This window comes from Papio anubis, chromosome 3 (genome assembly GCF_008728515.1).
Source record: "Papio anubis isolate 15944 chromosome 3, Panubis1.0, whole genome shotgun sequence".
Taxonomy (NCBI): Eukaryota; Metazoa; Chordata; class Mammalia; order Primates; family Cercopithecidae; genus Papio; species Papio anubis.
Window position 1 is genome coordinate 100,821,021 of NC_044978.1, and position 17,162 is coordinate 100,838,182.

Consider the following 17,162-nt stretch of genomic DNA (forward strand, 5'->3'; position numbering starts at 1 on the left):
TTTTACCCAAGAACAGCTATCAGCAAAGACAACATGCCCTCAAGAACAGACTCCCCTTCCAAGTCAAAATGGCTCCTTAATTTCTCCTGTTTAACTGATACTTTCATTTTTGTGAGTGACTCAGAAATGTTCAGTAGTTTAGCTTTACAGTTTTTTTTCTCCTTTTGGATTAGGTTGATTCAACCGTGGGCAGAGATTCATTCATTCCACTTTGGAACAAAAATCAGATTCTGTCCAAATACGTTGGCATCTCTGCTCTGAAAAACCTGAATTTTATCATTTGTAAATTTCTGAGTGAAAAATTAAGATACAACATACATGTGAGGGCTTTTACACACGTCTGTGCTCTCTCTTCTGTATTGATCATCCAACTTTAGCAGTTCATTTAACTGTCTTTAATCTTGGCCTCCCAGCTTTGGTGTTCTAAATCCTCCATTGTTAGCAGCTCACCACATTGCTTTGCTGCCACATTGACTCTGTTTGATAAATCTATGTGGGATTGTGTCCAAAACCACAGCAGTCCTAATTAAATCTACCAACCAAAGTGGAACATGTTTTCATTCATCCCCAGAAGCTGGAGCCAATTTATGAAAAAGATGGAAATGGGCAAATAAATAGAAATGGAAGATTTTAAAGAGTCATAAAGAGTAGCAACAGCAGATGGGCACAGTGGTTCATGCCTGTAATCCCAGCACTTTGGGAGGCCATGGTGGGTGGATCACCTGAGATCAGGAGTTCAAGACCAGCACGACCAACATGGTTAAACCCCATCTCTACTAAATACAAAACATTAGCCAGGCATGGTGGCATATGCCTTTAATCCCAGCTACTCAGGAGGCTGAGACAGGAGAATCACTTTAACCCAAGAACTGGAGGTTGCAGTGAGCCAAGATCACACCACTGCACTCCAGCCTGGGCAACACAGAGAGATGCCATCTCAAAAAAAAAAAAAAAAAAAAAAAAGAAAGAAAGAAAGAAAGAAAAAGAAAAAAGTGGCAACAGCTACTTCAGGTTATAAAAGGGCCAAGCATGCAGAGTTCTAGCTAGTTAGTGACCCAACCTTGCTCCCTTGGTTGGAGGCAAAGGGGGTGGATACAGAGGATCGGTTTGGGTGCTGCTCACGGCAACTGCAAGGAGAGGAAACTCTAGAAGAAAACAGAAGAGACTGGCAGCCACAAGAAATGTCTGGCAAGTACGTAAGAACACAAAAAAACTATAGAGGCCTGTGGAGTGGAAGAAATTCAGACAAGAAAGGGTGGGGAAGTAACAAGCATGTGTTTTTAGATCTGTCTTTTGATAGCAATGGAATCCAGCCATCTCTCTGGAATTACAGTACAATGCACAAATCTTAAGAGTACAGTTCAATGAATTTTTACACAAATACACCTCTGAGGCCACCAGCCAAATCAAGATTTATCAATAGAACATTTCCATCTTCCCAGAAAATTATCTCATACCCTGTCCAGTTCAAATGCCCCCTCCCCTCACCTATAAGTAGCTCTTATTCTTATTTCTCACCACGGGTTAACTTTGCCTGTTCTTGAAGTGCATATGAATGGAATAATACAGCATATACTCTTTTGCAGATGGCTCTTCTTGCATAACATGTTTTTGAGATCCATCTATATTGCTACATGTATCAATTGTTTTCTAAATGATTGCTATATAGTGTTGTATAAATATGTCATAAATTTATCCATTCTTCTGTTACTGGACAAACCCAGAAGGGTTGTTCTGAGTTGCTGCTATTATGAATGAGCTGCTATGAACATTAGTGTCCATGCCTTCCTGTGGATGTACACATTCAACTTTTCTTGGGTATATAGCTAGATGTGGAATTGCCGAGTCATGGAGTGGGTACATATTTAACTTTAGTAGATATTGCTGAACAGTTTTCCCAAAGAAATTGTATCATTTTACACTTTCATCAACAATGAGAATTCTAGTGGTCATTTTTGAGATGAAAAGAAAGTCAATGGCTACCTTAACCTAGGCCAAGTCCTGGCAGCACGAAATTTGCAAGGACCTGTGAGATATGGAGCCAGTAATGCTTTGCAGCTGACTGATGAAAGACAAACAATAAAAACAGAGGTGAGAGGGGAAGCCTGTAACTGTCTTACCCCCACCAGTGCCAGCAGGAAGGAAACCCTAAGCTATTTTTAGGCAGTTTCCTAGCATGGACATTAGCTAGTTAAAAGGGAAAGGGATCTGATGGAATGGGAGATGCTAAAATTGTTTTCAATTAACTTACTGAAAAACACAGGAGCATAGGCAAGGTAGGCAGCAATATTTCTCATATTTCACTGGACATCAGAATGTTTGGGGAGCTGGTTAAAAATATAGATTCCCAAGCCCTACCTGGAGAGGTTCTAATTTAATAATTCTAGTAGTAGGGGAAAAAATTTGTATTTTTAACTTTTTTTTTTTTTTTTTTTTGAGACAGAGTCTCACTCTGTCACCCAGGCTGGAGTGCAGTGGCGTGATCCATAGCTCACTGTAACCTTGAACTCCTGGGCTCAAGCGATCCTCCCACCTCAGCCTCCTAAGTAGCTGGGACTACAGGTGCATGCCACCATGCCTGGTTAATTTAAAAAAAATTATTTTGTAGAGACAGGGTCTTGCTGTGTTACCCAGGCTGATCTTAAACTCTTGGCCTCAAGAGATCCTCCCACCTGGGCCTCCCAAAGTGCTGGGATGACAGATGTGAGGCACTGCATCTGGACTACCCGACTCATATTTAGATGGTTCTGGATGTCCTGGAAGAGGGTGTGGCCGCCAAACTGGTTTTGCAGTTTCAAGAGACACTGGGCACCCTAGTGCTGCTTCTCTGCCAATTTGTGGAAGAAGTAGGCCAGGTGCTGTGGCTCATGACTATAACCCCAGCACTTTGGGAGGGTGTGGCAGGAAGATCACTTGAGCCCCGGGGGGTTTGAGAGCAGCCTGAGCAAGACTCACTCTCTACAAAAATAAAACAAAAAGTTATCCGGGTGTGGTGGTGCACACCTGTTGTCCAAGGTACTCGAGAGGCTGAATCGGGAGGATCACTTAAGCCCAGGAGGTCAAAGCTGCAGTGAGCCATGATTGTACCACTGCCACTGCACTCCAGCTTGGGTGACTGAGGGAGACCTTGTCCCCCCCCCCCGAAAAAAAAGTGACCCACACCTTCCAGAGCCACATCATCAAGGTTGAAATAGAAGCCCAGAGGGAAGTAATTGTAGGAAGACCATAGATGGAGTTGATGGCTGCCTCCACATATTCCACATATGTGGAATAATTCTGATAAATCTGGGAGCTCATGGTTGGTTGGTCAGCAACAAGGAGCTAACCACAAAAATGGTGTGGCTGGTCCTAACACAGTCAGGTGGGAAGGGTTGCCAGAAAAACTCCAACTAGCCCGTGCACTACGGTGGAGCCTTGAGGAGTTCACACAGTTTGTAGCAGGGAAGAGTCTGGCCCCTCCTCTTCCTGTGTGGAACCTGAGATTCAAACTGGGAGGGGGGAAGCGCACCAAGAGGAACTCTGGCCTTTCAGAGAGTCCCTGTTCCCCCCTTTTTTCCTTTTCACCCAATAAAGCTCTGCTTTACTCACCCTTCAAACCGTCTTCGAACCTAAACTTTCGTGGCTGTGGGACAAGGACTCCCATCTTTAGCTGAACTACGGAAAAGTCCTGCAACAGCCCCAGAAGCAGGAGATGGTGGAGAAGGTGATTCTGGAGGTTGCAGGTGGAGAGGAGATGGGAGGGCAGTCAGAGGCTGGAAGAGAGGGAGTCCCGGGTCTGTTTTATCCACACATGGTTGAAACTAGAGACAGATCCACAGACCAACAAACGCGCTAACAAGTGTCCTTTTAAACACATGAAAATTGAGGGAAAGTTTCCACCATCCACTTTGTCCCCTGGAGTTCTTAGTCCCACTCACAGGTTAAAAAGCGAGATGCAGGCCGGGCATGGTGGCTCATGCCTGTAATCCCAGCACTTTGGGAGGCTGAGGCGGGCAGATCAGCTGAGGTCGGGAGTTCAAGACCAGCCTGGCCAACATGGTGAAACCCCATCTCTACTAAAAAATACAAAAATTAGCCCGCGTGGTGGTGGGCGCCTGTAATCCCAGCTACCCGGGAAGCTCAGGCAGGAGAATCACTTGAACCCAGGAGGCGAAGGTTGCTGTGAGCCAAGATCTCACCATTGCACTCCAGCCTGGGCAACAAGAGTGAAACTCCGTCTCAAAAAAAAAAAAAAAAGTGAGATGCAGTGTTTGTCCTACCTTCCTTTTTGCCAAAAAGGTCAATCACAATACATAATTCTCAGCCCTTCTTTTTAAGGGATTTATTGTCAATGAGAAAAATAAAATCACAAGCCTCCAAAATGACTGAACGGACTATTTCTTGGCCAACGGGACTCCAGTGAAGCCTTGGAAGCTGCGTTCTAGGCCAAGACTGGCTGGGGAGGTCGGACAGGCCTCCTTAGAGCATAGATTGGTTCTGTCCAGTCTATGGAGAATGCGCAGTGAGGATTTCTATGATCTTTCCTCCACCTTTTGACCTCAGAGGGTTGAAAACTCCATTCTTGGGCCTGGTGCGGTGGCTCACGCCTGTAATCCCAGCACTTTGGGAGCCCCAGGCGGGTGAATGGCTTGAGGTCAGGAGTTCAAGACCAGCCTGGCCAACATGGCGAAACCCCATCTCTACTAAAAATACAAAAAGTGGCCAGGCATGGTGGTGCATGCCTGTAATCTCTGCTACTCGGGAGGCTGAGGCAGAAGAATCGCTTGAACCTGGGAGGCGGAGGTTGCAGTGAACTGAGATTGCACCATTGCAATATAGCCAGGGTGACAAAACCAGACTCCGTCTCAAACAAATAAACAAACACCCCATTCTTGTATCAATGCTAACACCACCATTTTGGGAATGTGGGTCCCATGGAGAGGCATGAAGCTCAGTTGCACATGCGCATGTTCCTCCTTTCATAAATATTCATCACTCCTCCTATACCTCATTGAATATATATATTTGGCCACCCTGCTGAGCATAAATTTCAGTCTTATTCTTTCCACCGTTGAAGTGTCTGTTTCCGGGCCCTGGCTGGATGCTATGCCTCCCGACTCATAAGAATGGCCACCCTGCAGGATGCAAACTTTTAAGAGAAATAAAACTCTCCTTTCTGAATTATGAACTTCACCATTCTTCTATTGACATTTGTTTCTATGTTGAGCTATGAAGTGATATCAAAAAATTACTAATATAGTGTAGGGGAGAAAACACAATTTCTTTTTTTTTTTCTCCATTTTTAGGTTCTTAGTTGAGACACTCTCCTGAAAACAAAAATCAGATTAAAAAGAGGAACACAAGCAGAAGCTCATTAGTGGATGCTGCACCCACCATGCAAGACAGGCCTCAGTTTAAAAGTATTTCTCAAGCCAGCTTGGAGCCTAGATTAAATAGCATATTAACAAAGAGCCATAAATCCTACACAGTGACAAGACAAAGGAAAGAGCGGCTCCAGTCTTTTAAAAGACAGGACAATGTGGGAAGATCGTAAAATCCGTTCCCTGAGTCTTCTGCTGCCCGCTGATGCCCTCTTTGGACCCATAAGCAAGTGCTGTCCCCAGTAAGGAAGGAAGGGGTTGCCACCAGGCAAATGGAGGCTGGGGCAGAGCGTTCCTCTGTGTTTTCAGTGTCCTCAACACTTTGTTTCAGTGTCTTTGACTCCTCAAAATTTGGGAAAGAAATATTTTAGGTTTTTTCAATGGCATTACAAAGTTCAAGCTATTTTGACATTTAGTAGGTACTCAATACATGTTGGCAGACTTATGTTTATTTCAGTTTTTAAAAGTGTCTTAAGTGCCTATTATGTTACAGACACTGTGCTAGGTCAAGAAACAGCATGGTGAACAAGACAGAGGAGATTTCTACTTTCAATAAGTTTTTATTCTAATGAGGAACTGTATTCATTAGAGTTGGACAACGACCATAACAAAAACACAAATACTCAATTCTCAGTGGCTTAGCACAATAAAAGATGCATTCTTCACCAATGTCATCTTAGAATAGCGTGGATTGCTGAGAAGACAGGTATTCTGTTCCACGCAGTCGTTCATGATCCCAGTCTCCTTCCACATTTTTTTATGTCCACAAAGTCTTCTCCATTAAGCCAGCAAATTAAGAAAGAGAAACCCAGGAGACTGCACGGGTAGTTTTTATGGCCAAGCTTGGAAGTGGTATACACTACTTTACTCACATTCCATTGACCAGACTGAGTCACACGGCCACACCTAACTGCAAAGGGATTGAGAAAGGTAGCACAGAAGAAAAGCAAACAGGATTTGGTGAACAGCCTGTACTGCAGGAGAGAATAAGTGGATATAATCCAGTGTAGTAACTGCTGTAACGTGGGGAGGTAGAGTGCATGATAACACAGAGGAAGGATACCCAACCCAGATGGGGTTTAGGCAGGGGGAATATCTACACTCTGATGTCTAAACCGGAGCAGGAAAAAAAATGTTCATTTCTCTTTAGAATAGTGTAACTTGTTCGCTAATGAGATACCCCTTGCATAAACAATTTGTTTAAATCCCAAAACATTTTTTTTTTTACAAAGTAACCATTAGAAAACAATAAGCCCTTTTAATGGGTTGCTCTGGTTTCCTGCTTTAAGAAATAGCATAATATGGCATACACTATTGACTGCCCAATAGCCATTCCTTCCTTCTTCCTTAATAAGAAAATGCCAGTTTTCTTCAGCCATTAAGCAACAACGTGTTCTAGGAAAATGAGCTCTAGGAAATCGTCTAAGCCAACCATGGTAATCCAATTCACCTTTCACTCATTCAACAAAAATGTAATAAGCTCCTGCTACGTGCCAGTCTGTTCCAAGTGCTGATTGTGTTCACCAATTATAGGCATGGAGTGGGCATGTGGTCCAACTCCAGAAGGGAAGACTCCTAAGGAGCTTCTTGGAAAAGGCTTTTCCTCTGTGATAAAAATAAAATGAGAGGTGCCTGATAATTTAAGCCAGGACCTTTCCTGTGTTTGGATGATGTCATGTGGAATGCGATGCTTGGAACTGGAGCAATCATCTTGGGACCATGAGGAGAAAGAGAAGAAAATTCCAGAAGGGATGACAGAGCTCTGGCCTACTTGGGCTGTTGGATTAACGGAACCTGGAATGGCCTACAGAAAAACAGAAAACCTGATATGCCACTTTCACTTGACTATTCAGTCACTTGTAGCAAAAAGCATCCTAACAAGTACGCATGATTTTGGATCATCCTAACAAGTATCCATGATTTTGGATTTTGTTTTCATTGCTTGTTGTGAATTAGAATGGGCGAAGTTTTCTTTTTTCTTTTCTCTATTTGAGATGGGGTCTCACTTGGTCACCCCGGTCAGAGTACAATGGCATGAGCTCGACTCACTGCAACATCTGCCTCCTGGGCTCAAGTGATCCTCCCACCTCAGCCTCCCCAGCAGCTGGGACTGTGTCTGGAATTCGTGGGTTCTTGGTCTCACTGACTTCAAGAATGAAGCCGCGGACCCTTGCGGTGACTGTTACAGTTCTTAAAGACCGTGTGTAGGAAGTTTGTTCCTTCAAATGTTCAGATGTGTCTGGAGTGTCTTCCTTCCGGTGGGTTTGCGATCACACTATGAGGAATGAAGCTACTGACCTTCTTGAGAAGTGTTACAGTTCATAAAAGCAGCATGGACCCAACAACTGACCATCAGCAGGATTCACTGCAAAGAGAGAAAGAACAACCCTTCCACAGCATAGAAAACGACTTAAGTGAGCTGCTGCTGGCTAGCTGCCGCAGTCTGCTTTTATTCCCTTTCCTGACCCCACCCACATCCTACTGATTGGTTCATTTTGCAGAGAGCTGATTGGTCTATTTTACAGAGCGCTGATTGGTCCGCTTTACAGAGAGCTGATTGGACCACTTTGACAGAGTGCTGACTTGTGCCTTTACAATCCTTGAGCTAGACACAGAGTGCTAGACAGACAAGTTCTCCAAGTCCCCACTAGGTTAGCTAGATACTAACTAATCAGAGTACTGATTGGTGTATTTACAAAGCTTGAGCTAGACACAGAGTACTGATTGGTGTATTTACAAACCCTGAGTTAATACACAAATACAAATTGGTGTATTTACGATTCTCTAGCTAGACATAAAAGTTCTCCAACTCCCCCTCAGACTCAGGAGCTCAGCCGGCTTCACCCAGTGGACCCCGCCCTGGGGCTCCTGGCGGAGCTGCCCAGCAGTCCCGAACTGTGCACCCGCACTCCTCAGCCCCTGAGCGGTCGATGGGACCGGGTGCCACGGAGCAGTAGGCTGCGCCCCTGGGGGAGGCTCAGGCCGCGTGGGACCCCACTGCAGGGGGGAGCTCAGACATGGCGGGCTGCAGGTCCCAAACCCTGCTCCGCGGGGAGGCAGCTAAACCTGGCGAGAATTTGAGTGCAGTGCCGGCGGGCCGGCGCTGCTGGGGGACCCGGCACAACCTCCGCAGCCGCTGGCCTGGGTGCTAAGTCCCTCACTGCCGTGGGCCGCCAGGCGCTGGCCCGCCGCTCCGTGTGCTGGGGCCGCGGAGCCGCGCCCCCGCTTTCCGGAACTCGCGCTGGCCTGGATGCGCACAGCACCGGTTTCCGCCTGCGCCTCTCCCTCCACACCTCCCCGCAAGTAGAGGGAGGCAGCTCCGGCCTCAGCCAGCCCAGAGAGGGGCTCCCACGGTGCCGTGGCAGGCTGAAGGTCTCCTCAAGCGCTGCCAGAGTGGATGCCGAGGCCGAGGAGGTGCTGAGAGTGAGGGCTGCTAGCACAGTCACCTCTCAGGACCACAGGTGTGCACCACCACACCTAGCCAACTGTTTTTTTTTTCTTTTGCATTTTTTGCAGAGATGGGGTTTCTCCGTGTTTCCCAAGCTGGTCTCCAACTCCTGAGCTCTGGAGATCCACCTGCCTCAGCCTCCCAAAGTGCTGGGATTATAGGCATGAGCCACCATGCCCAGCCTTGGTGAATATTTCAATAAATGGATGAAGAATCTGACTTCTTCATTTTCTTCCTAGCTGTGTTGTTGATCCTACAGGAATGTCTGTCCTAGGCATCTTTGTGATAAACAATCATATTCCATTATCTTGTTGGCTGCCCCTTTGGCCACTTCAGATTCCCTGTTGGGAGCTGGTGTGTTTGGAGCAAAATCACACTCTCTATTCTGGATGAGGTTATCCTTCTCTAGGTCCCCTACCTGTGGCCCCTCAGGGAGGACTTCCAAATGAGGCTTTTTGTCTGTTTGCTTTTAATGTAGAAGAGGCGTCTCCTCATTTGAAGAGTTATCTTTCTTTCTGTGAACCTCATAAGCATCCCTCTCTCTTCTCTCTCCTCTTCTTTCTTTCGTTCTTTTATTTATTTTTTTTTCCATGCAATGAGTTGGGCTGTGAGCTACACTTTGTGGTCAGTGAGGAGGTTTTTGGAAGCCTCCCTGAACCTTGTGTCCCCTCTCAAGTCTCATCTTGAATTGTAATCCCCAGGTGTTGAGGGAGGAACCAGGTGGGAGGTGATTGGATCATGGAAGTGGTTTCCCCCATGCTGTTCTCATGATAGTGAGTGAGTTCTCATGAGATCTGATGGTTTGGTAAGGCAGTTGTCCCTGTTCTTGCTAGCTCTCTCTTATCTGCCCCAGATAAAAAAAGGTCGTCTCTTCCTCTTTGCCTTCCACCATGATTGTAAGTTTCCTGAGGTGGCCTCAGTCATGTGGAATTGTGAGTCAATTAAACTTGTTTTCTTTGTAAATTGCCCAGTCTCAGCTAGTACCTTTGTAGCGGTGTGAGAATGGACTAATACACTTGTTCAAAACAGAAACCTGACAAACTTCATGCCGTAATTTAGAACTTTCTGCCTGAACTCAGTGGAAGCCCAGCTGAGGAATTAAGTTGGTATGTCAATGATACTTTATTTTGGAATAAGCTTTAATTTTGGAATAAGTAGGTCAAATAGCTTTTTACTGGAATGATTTGGCCTAGATTCACAAATATTTTAGATGCCACTCCTTCTCACTATGTTGATGATGACAACAAAGGGGATATCTTATCTATGCACTGTGAGACTTGGGTGCTAGTGCATGTTCACTCTGCTTATAATCTAAAAGATCATCATTTAGGACTTACATGTCTTTCCATTTCTTATGTCATTGGCTGTTTTTACTGGTAGCTATCATTTGTGGAAGATGGATTGGATTGGTCAGGATATTCACAGAAGATAGATGGCAGAGGTAATTGAAGGCAGTTTAATGAAGGAACTCTACAAAGATATGAAGAATATTAAGGGAAATCAACAAGGGATAGTGAAGCATTGGGACTAACAACAGTTACCACCTCTAGGCTTGGGTCAAAGGGAGGGTCAAGGGGAGGAAGATGTTACTGAAAGCTGGAGAGACCTGTAGCTGTGTAGAGAGCCCTCCTGATAGAAGCCGTTGTCTTGGGAAGAAGAACGTAGTCACTGTCAAACTGCAACTCTAGAAGCCCAGAGCTGCTGCAGATTTGAGGGAGTTGGAAATAAACCGCTGCTTTGAAGACACTAAGACTGGAGATTGTTTGTTAGTGCAGCTAAACCTAGTATTTCCTGAATACAGAGACTCAGGCTCTTTCTGCATGGCTGTCCTCCAACCCTAAGGTGTTGTTGGCACCCATGTGGCTTTGATGGTAAGACGGCTCATTACTATGCTTGCATTCTAGGAAGTGGGAAGGAGAAACAAGAGAGCATACTTACTCCTTTTAGAGGCATGATCCTGAAGTGGCACATATTACTTCCTTGGCCACATGTAATGTTCTAGTTATCTATTGCTGCATAAGGAATTATCCCAAAGCTTAGCAGATTAAAACAACAAACATTTATGATATCAAATAATTTCAAGAGCAGCTTAGCTGAGTGGTTGTGGCTAAAGGACTGCAGTTATCTGAAGGCTCAACAGGGGCTGGAGGATGTACTTCTAAGCTCACTTACATGGTTGTTGGCAGAGCTCATCTCCTCACTGGCTTTTGTCAGGAGTCCTCTGTTCTTTGCCACATGAGCTTCTCAACATGTAGGGGTGCTCAACATGGCAGCTGGCTTCTCCCAGAGCAAGTAATCCCAGGGGGAAGAGAGAGAGAGAGAGAGAGAGAGAGAGAGAGAGAGAGAAAGCTTAGTGTCCTTTAGAACCTAATCTCAGAAGTGACCTAGAATTATTTCTGCTTAATTGTGTTAGTCACACAGACCAACTCTGTGGCACAGTGTGGGCAGGGACTATGCAAAGGTGTGAACACCAGGAGGCAGAGATTGTTGGAGGCATCTTGGGGACTAGCTAAAAACCTAACTATAAAATAGGCAAGAAAACTTAGCCTTTAGACAGGCATCCATCTCCCAGATAAAACTACCGAAAGAAGGGAAGAAGGGTTAGGGGACAACCAGAATTCTCTCCCTGAACCTGCTCTTCTAGCTACATAAATACACATGTGTGGTCTCCTTTTCATACATGAATACATGAAATGAAACTATGCCTCTGGATTACAGTTCCTATGCCCCCGAGGATTCTTCCTCTTAGGGTCACTATCCCAGGACACTTGCCTTCTTCACTCCCAGAGAATGCCAAGTTTCTATATAAAGAGTGGTTTTTTTTGTTTTTTGTTTATTTTTGTTTTTTTAAACAGGAGTGGGAAGAGGGACCTTCTGTCTGGAAGAAGAACGAAAGAAGAAAGAAACGCCTTCTGCATTACTAATCTGGAACGCTAGGGATGATTCATATGAACCATGAGTCAGTTTGTCATTGCATTTAGTAGTTGGATGAGTTACATAAGATGAGATTCAAATCAGTGTTTCTTATGTTTTTCTAAGTTTAGTTGGCAGACTCTTCTAAGAAGCCACACTGAAATTTGTTTACAGGAGCGCATTCCTCATGCAGCAGTACTCGCTATCTGTAATGATACAGTTGTCTTGGTGAAGGTAAAGGAGAGGGTCTCTAGGAACCTTTGCTCCTCTGTTTCCTGTTTCTATAGAGCTCACCAGGCTCATAATGCCAGACTTCATAAAACCAAAAAATCTTATCTCCTGCCTCGCCAATATAAGCAGTGGCTGATGTCCCAGATTCTTGCCTGACTTATATCCTCTTCACTACCTCTTAGCACGTCCATCATAGGAAAAGAATGTGAAGTTTCAAATTATTTGTATTATTACCGCTATTGTTGCTAGTCACTCTGGCATTGAGTTGAGACAAGGATACATTTGAACAGTTGATATGAGGTTTATAAAGGACTTTTCAGTGGACAATAGAAGATATGGAACAAGGTTTACACATGAGGGCAAGAGTTGAGAGAGAGTAGCAAAAAGTCTCCAAGAAGGTAACAGGCCAGGTGCAGTGGCTCACACCTGTAATCCCAACACCTTGGGAGATGAGGCAGGAGGATTGCTTGAGCCCAGAAGTTTGTGGCCAGCTTGGGTAACATAAAGAAAATCCATGTCAAGAAAAAAAAGTAGCCATGTGTGGTGGCAGGTGCCTGTGGTACCAGCTACTCTGAAGGCTAAGGCAGGAGGATCCCTTGAGCCAGGGAGATCAAGGCTGCAGTGAGCTATGATTGCACCACCATATTCTATGTAGCCTGGGTGACAAAACAAGATTCTGTCTCTATTTGTTTTTTAATTTTAAATTTTGAAATAGAGATGAGGTCTCACTGTTGTCCAGGCTGGTCTCAAACTCCTGGGCTGAAGTGATATGCCCACCCTCAGCCTCCCAAAGTTCTGGGATTACAGGCGTGAACCACCATGCCCAGCTGAGACCTTGTCTCTTAAAAGAAAAAAAAAAGAGGGTAACATATCTGCCGTACATTTGTATATAGTTTTAAAAATTATGTAACCCCTTGAAGTCCATATATTATCCACTTGTCAGGGGTTCTTTTTTCTTTTAGTATGTAAAAATAATTTTTCTCAAGTCCCCATTGGCTGGGAAAAATCTAGTGCTATTTCTGGTTACCTCTTACTATGAATCTCTAGTTCCCCGATATTCTTAATTACCCTAGGGGCTGAGATTCCTCCCTCCATGCACTTCTCTCTTCATTTACTCTACCATTAGGATTTTTTTTTTTTTTTTTTTTACAAATGACAGGTACACCGAGAAAGGGATTCACTAGTTCACAGAGCCAGGAAGGCTGGGGTAGCCCAGGGAAGAGTGGGAACCAAGGCCTCAAGACTTTCTCATTCCCATCTGCCCGGCTTCCTTCCCTCCCTTTACAGAACGGCTTTCTCCATGAGGCTGAGTCAAAGGCTACCTGCAACCCCAGCCCTCCACTTTCACAACTCTCCATGAAGGGTGACAACATAGAACCATCCCTCTAAGTCCAATTGCAACAATTCTGGCAAAGGACTTTGGCCCAGCCTAGGCAACATAGTGGGATCCCGTCTCAAGAAAAAAAAAAATGAGCCAGGTATGGTGGTGCATGCCTATAGCCCAAGCGACTACAGAAGTAAAGGCAGTAGGATTCCTTGAACCTGGGAGGTCAAGAGCCCATACTTGGTTCAGTTCATGTATGCCAAGGAATATGACACTGTCATTGGCCAGCCTGGGTCTAACTGTCATGGGGGAGGAATCTGGGGCACTGTGATTAATGACTCTACCAGGACCACATGAAGTAGAAGTAATTCCCAAAATGTAAAGGTGCTATTACCAGAAAAGAGGCAGACAGAAGCAAGCACTTTCACTGTTTACTGCCTGCTGCAAGCTTGGCTCAAGCAGGTCCTTCCCCACTCCCTAAAGCGTCACCAGTACAAGGCCATTTTGTGAGACAGAGCTGTCAGGAAGGTTGAGGACAGCAAAAAACAGTTACAGCACAGCGACAGCAAGCACAGCACTGTATAGATAGTCATTGAAAACAGAACATTTGATATTTCAAAGTTCCTAAGCCCAGTCCACCAGCCTCTCACTGGTGCTCTTCTGGGTCAGCTGACATTGTGCCTGCCCTCCCTTACCAAATCGTTCTGCTCCACCTCTCCTTTCTCCAAGTGCCCAAGGATCCTAAACGTCATCTTACCTGAATCTCCATGGGACAAATGCTATTTTATTGTGCATAGCCACTGAGTTCTTTTTTCCTCTTCTTCTTGACCTGTATTTCACAGCCCCCAAAACTATTAAGATGTTTTCCTAGGCTGGGCGTGGTGGCTCATGCCTATAATCCCAGCACTTTGGGAGGCTGAGATGGACAGGTCACCTGAGGTCAGAAGCTCAAGATCAGCCTGGCCAACACTGTGAAACCCCTTCTCTACTAAAAATACAAAAATTAGCCGGGTGTGGTGGCATGCGCCTATGATCCCAGCTACTGGGGAGGCTGAGGCAGGAGAATTGCATAAACCCGGGAGGTGGAGGTTGCAGTGAGCCGAGATTGAGCCATTACACTCCAGTCTGGGCAACAAGAGCAAAACTTCATCTCAAAAAAAAAAAGGATGTTTTCCTGAACAAGACAACCAATTTTTTCCTTAGCAAGCATCCTTCCATCCTCTCAGAACAATAGTTCAGTCTGCTGCTAGCTTCTGAATTAAGTTTCTTCTCCCTGTTGCATGTGTATTTATGCATAGAAAACATGACTTCCCCCAATACAATATAGCATAATATTAAGATTAGTAAGATGTTACCTCTATGTAGTGGGATCATGGGTAATTTTTTACAGTGTTTTAAACATTTATTAATTTCATTAGGCAGGGGTTTCTCTCTCCCTAATTTTTGGAGCCCTATCATGTGTAATTTTTATGAGTTTTGTTGGTTTTATCATTTCTTTCTTTTCTTTTTTTGCTTATTTCTGTTTCTACAATGAACAAGTGAAAATGGTACAAGGCAAGAAAGGAGTAAAGAACAGAACCTGCTGCTTAAGTCCCTTTTATCAAGAAATGCAAAAGCCTTCCCCAAAGGCTTTTTGACCGCCAGCCTTCAGCCTGATCCTCATTGGATAGACTGTGTCACATGACCACACAGCCTCAAGGGAGAATGGAAAAGAGAGGATTTAGTGTTTCCAGCCCTTACAGTCTCATGAAAGAAACGTGACTACAGAGAAGGGGCTTGGGTATGATGATGGGTCCAGCTAACCAACAGTGTCTGCAACTGCACAGCTAAGATACAAGGTGGAGAGAGAGGGCACTGTGCAGTTTTTCTCAGTCTAGGGTGGTCATTATTGTTTTGGTGTATGACCCTAGGTATCCAAAAGAGACTCCTGACAATAAAACTTAGAGCTCTGCGTTCTTGTGAAGGCTTATCTCAGGCATCAAAGTAAACCTTACCCTGTCTGTTAGTACTTGGTAGCAGTAGCAATTATTACGATTATTTACAAAGTACTTTTTAAAAATTTAGTAGAATATTGCTATCCCTGTTTCACAGTTGAAAAAGCAAACTCAAGGAGATTATACTGGTAACATATTTGCATTTAAAAGTACACTGAACCCTCATTCCCTCCCATCACATGCCATTCAAGGACTCTAGACTACTGGGCAGAGGAACTGACCCTTTTACCATAAATGGGGCTTCTGGGTCCAAGCTAAAGGCACACTCTCTGCCCAGCTGGTTTTGTCCTGGCTTGTTCTTTTTTTTCTTTTTTTTTTTTTTACAGGGTCTCAATCTGTCATCCAGGCTGGAGTGCAGCAACATGATCTCAGCTCGCTGCAGCCTCTGCCTCCCAGGCTCAAGCAATCCTCCCACCTCAGCCTCACGTGTAATTGGACTACAGGCGCATGCCGCCACTCTCCACTAATTTTTGTATTTTTAATGGAGATGGGGTTTCACCATGTTGTCCAGGCTGGCCTTGAACTCCTGGGCTCAAGTGATCTGCTTGCCTCAGCCTCCCAAAGTGCTAGGATTACAAGCGTGAGCCACCACACCTGGCTGTTGCTCTGGATTGTTCTTGAATCATGTCTCTGGTGTGTTGGAAAGACTTCTGACCTGGAACTTAGACCTGGTTTAGTATTCCTCTCATTGCCTGACATGGACTAATCACCATACTCAGTCTGCTTTGTCCACAATTCAGTTCACCACTACTTAGGTTAGGAGAGGTTGCTAGATATGAGGCTGTTTTGCTCAGACCCTGGTGCACTATGTATTTGTTTTCAGAAGAAATGTTTTAAGATACAGGAAGAGGAAGCTCACCCAGGGATGTTTAATAGGATCTTGTAAACATCTGTATTCTAAATAAATAATTGTTAGTGTTTCCACTTTAGGGTTCTTAATTTTAGAGAACCGGAAAGACTGTTCCTGAACTGGAGGTGAGTTCAGAAGTGTATACCAGTGTCACTCCAGGCTGGATTAGCAGATGTAGTTAGCAGCCTTTCCAATATCCATCTTTCCCTCTTCCTTACCAACAGAACCCTAATTTTGCTCAAGGCAGTACTATGCTCATTTACAAATGCCCCAATTCCCAGACTCCCTTGCAACTAGGAGTGGCCATGTGACCCACTTTGACCAATGTGATGTAGGTGGAAGTTGCTAGGTGGAGGCTTCCAGGAAATCTTCTTAGAGAGGAAAGTCTTAGCTGGCATTTGCCCTATGCTTTCCCTCCCTCTTTCTTTTCATTTTGTTTGAAATGCAGATGCAGTGTACAGGTATCCATGAATACAAAAGCTGTGTACTAAAGATAGTAAAATGGGAAGATGGAATGACCCCAGCTCCTTGACAACATTAGGGAGCTACTCTAACAGCCCTGGATTACCTACCTGGTAATGTCTTACGTAAAAACAATCAAGAAAACAAAGAAACGGCTGGGTGTAGTGGCTCACACCTGTAATTCCAGCACTTTGAGAGGCTGAGGCGGGTGGATCACTTGAGGCCAGGAGTTTGAGACCAGCCTGGCCAACATGGCGAAAGCCCATCTGTACTAAAAATACAAAAATTAACTGGGTGTGGTGGTGCATACCTGTAAGCCCAGCTACTTAGCAGACTAAGTCAGGAGAATCGCTTGAACCTGAGAGGCAGAGGTTGCAGTGAGCCAAGATCATACCACTGTACTCTAGCCTGGGCAACACAGTGAGACTCTGTCTCAAAAAAAAAAAAAAAGAAAGAAAAGAAAAGAAAAGAGAACAAAGAAACAAGCCTATTTGCTTAATCCATTGTAATCAAGTTACTCTTCCATGCAATCAAACACAATCTTAACTGATAGACTGTTAAAATGGTGTCTTAGTCTGTT